This window comes from Schistocerca americana, chromosome 7 (assembly GCF_021461395.2).
Source record: "Schistocerca americana isolate TAMUIC-IGC-003095 chromosome 7, iqSchAmer2.1, whole genome shotgun sequence".
Taxonomy (NCBI): Eukaryota; Metazoa; Arthropoda; class Insecta; order Orthoptera; family Acrididae; genus Schistocerca; species Schistocerca americana.
Genome location: NC_060125.1, coordinates 41001664 through 41005502, shown reverse-complemented (window position 1 = coordinate 41005502; position 3839 = coordinate 41001664).

Sequence of the window (3839 nt, the reverse complement as noted above, 5' to 3'; positions counted from 1 at the left end):
GTTACCTGATTTACGCTGACTATGCAATCAAAAGTATGGACAATGATTTTCTTTGATGCTGCTTTTAACATTGTCTACATAGTACCTACGAATGCAGAGCAATGGATGGTAAACAAACACTGTACTGAGGTAGGTGTACATTAATTTGCAGCTTGCTTCACTAAGTGTTAGCGAACTTTTTTTAACACCCACCATTCCGCACCATGTTTTGTCTCAACTAATCCTTCCTTATCTTCTTTACACTTTTGAAGCAACTGACAGACACAGTGAAGGCATTTCTCCTTGTGTTTTGCTGTCAGCATATGCAGTACCCATCGAGCAAAACACTTACAATACCCCAACTTTTCTGTCAAAGTTATTTCAACTGTACTGTAATAACTGCCAGTAATTTGAGCAGCAAGGTCAGGGGTGGTGATCATCCTTTTTTCAAGCACTTCGCATTGGGTCATCTTGATAACCACATCCAAAACTGAAGGTCTTCCACTCTGTTCTTCATCATGGACCTCATTCTGACCAGCACTAAACTCCCTGCATCATTTTTGGACGTGTTGAATGGGCATTCACTTGTTGCCATACACGTGGTGTCAAATGACGAAGAATATCCATGGTGGGATCAACAATGGGCACCTCCATTGCCGACAGCTGCAGAGCAGAGAAGCAGGGCCAGGCAGAATTGAGAGTGGAGGAACTGCTGCATACTGCGGTGTTGACAGATTTCGCGTAACATCTTCCCATGTGGCTGGAGCTCTTTGGGAAACTTACTTCTGGATCAACATTTGTATATTCCTAGAGTCATCATGTAAAGATAAGTCTTGAAACTTTGTTAACAGTCTTTCTTGGGATAGTTTACACCAATGTTCAAGAGTCTTCCAGTTCACTCTTCTATGGTTTAAACAAACCTGTGACCATTTGTGCTGCCCTTCTCAGTATATGTTCAATATCCCCTGTTAGTCCTATGTGGCATGGGTCCCACACAGTTGATCAGCATTCTACAGCCGGTCACATGAGTGATCTGTAAGCAATCTCCTTTGAGACTGATTGCACTTCCCCATATTCTAACAATAAATTGAAGTGTACCGCCTGCTTCACCCAAGAATGGTTAAACCCAGTATTTGTATGAATTGGCCAATTCCAGTAATGACTCATTGATATTATAGTCAAAGGATACTATGTTTTTTCGCTTTGTGAAATGCAAAATGTTACGTTTCTGAACGTTTAGAGCAAGTTGCCAATCTCTGCTCCACTTTGAAATCTTATTAATATCCGGCTAAATATTATGCAGCTTCTTTCAAATAGCACTTTGTTATAGGTAGCTACATCATCTGCAAAAAGTCTGATCTTCCTACTAATATTGTCGGCAAGGTCATTAATATACAACATGAACTACGAGGGTTCTAACGCACTTCCCTGGGGTACATCTGAAGTTACTTCTACATCTCATGATGACTCTCCAACCAAGATAATATCCTCTGTTCTCCCTGGATACCCCATATGATTGTATGTTTGACAATAAGCATAGATCTGATACTGAGTTGGATGCTTTTTGGAAATCAAGAAATACCTTTTTGGAAATCAAGAAATACTTTATCTAACTTATTGCATTGATCCAGAGCTTTCAATATGTCAAGTGGGAAAAGTGTGAGTTGGGTTTCACATGACTGATATTTTTAAAATCCATGCTGGTTGCCATTGAGGCCGTCATTCTGTTCAATATACCTCATTATGTTTGAGTTCAGATTATGTTCTCAGGTTCTACAAAAAACAATGTCAAGGATACGGAATGGTGGTTTTGTCAATCAACTACCCTTCTTGTAGACTGGTGTGGTCTGTTCTTTTTTCCAGGAACTAGGCGCTGTTTTTTTTTTTTTTTTTTTTTTCAGTGGATTATAGTTAGAAGGGCACCAAACTCAACCACAGATTCATATAGGGTCATTCCACGTCAAAGGGAACAATATTAAAAAGTGCCCCACTCAACCATCTCCAGATCTAATTAAGTTCGATGTGAAGGTTCTATATGGTCTTTAATGGTTATGTGCCAAATTCCAGTCCAGTATCTTCATCGGTTGAATTTTTAGGGGATTTTAGAGAGAGGCTACTCACCTTTGCTTCATGTACAAAGGTGCAGATGTGCCAAGTTTGCTAGGCTTTTCTTAGAAGTTCTAACATACATTTGGTCATTTTCTTTAACATACACTGACAGCTTTTTATGCTGAATCACACCATGGCAAAAATTTGGGATTTAGACATACCTAAATATAGCTACAAGCCTCGAAAGTGGCAAAAAAATTTGTTGTTCAGTTCTGAGAGCCAAGGTTTGATCAACCACTGCTACTTTTCATATGAACCAATCATACCAAAACTTCAGAGGGTTATTCCTACCTATGACTACATAATGGCGGCAAGTGTACACGTAACTTTAAACCGCTCTGCAGTTTTTGAGGACTTAATTGCAATCAAGTGTGTTGTTTGTGACGAAACAGTGCTAAATGGAGTTAGAATATGCGTGTTTAAACATAAATGGTGCCATTCACGCTGTTATGCTCAAGAAGATTTACAAATACAGTGTAAATGTGACATAGAGTGTAACGGCCGCGAGATCGCGAGTGAAAAGTGCTACGCGGGAATAGAAGATAGCGTGCATGACGAACTTCAAAAAGAACTTGACATTATAAAAAAATATATAAAAACAATGGAAAATTTGGTACTAACCATACGGGAACTGTCTGAATCGTCAAGGCAACAAGATCTCATTAATGCTAGCCATAAAATTCGTAGGTATGCACAACCAAATGTACAAAGTGTAAACAGTACGACTGTAACTAGAAATATGAACGAACTGATCACTCTAAAAGACACAAGTGAATTAAACGCAAGAAAAGAAAGTGTTAATAGTGCATCTATGGATAAAAATATGAAAAAACCATCCACACAAAAATATACAAGTGGATTAAACGGAGAAAAACACAAGGTAAATATTCGTAAGGAAAAAAAAGTAAACAACCACGTTATGCATAAGCAAGGATACAAGCAACAGACATATATTTTTGCAGATAGTCATGGGAGAGGAGTTACGGAAATTATGAGAAGAAATCACCCAGACCTTAATGTAACAGGCATCATCAAACCAGGCGCGCCATTACGCGAAATTCTGAAAAACAGTGACAACATATTAACGACGGGTAACAGCTGCATCATAATAGGAGGCGCAAATGATGTTTACTGTAATGAAACTTGGCGTGCAACGAGAATCCTAAAGGAAACAATCAAAAGGATGCCTCAAGTGCATTTCTACATTGTTAGTATCCCCAGGAGGCACGATCTGATGGAAAACTCGTGCGTAAACATCGAGATTGTTACAGCAAACAGGCTATTTGAGAAAATATGTCGAGGTTTCCAGAATACGACTTTTGTAGAGATAAACAGTGTTCACAGAGAGCACTTCACAAGACATGGTCTCCACATGAACGTAAAAGGGAAAAAGATTATTAGTGCCGAAATACTTAAATTTATTAATGAGTCATCTGTAATGGAAGTGTCTCCAATCCCAATTCCGCCAAAACAAGAGTTGTCTGTAACAGTGGAACCATCATTATCTGCAGTAGAGCTACAACAAACACCAGCAGCAGCAGCAAAGGCTCAGATGTTCTCAGCAGCAGTGTCTGATAAACCAATAGCAGCAGAATCACCACAATCATCAGCAGAGCTGTCGTCATCAGCAGCAGCATCCAGAACAGCAGACCACATAATACTACCTCAAGGCAATGAAAATGCATGTGAGGAAAACATACGAAGGTCATTAGCTGCAGCAGCTAACAAAGAAGGGCAGTCACCAAGTCGGC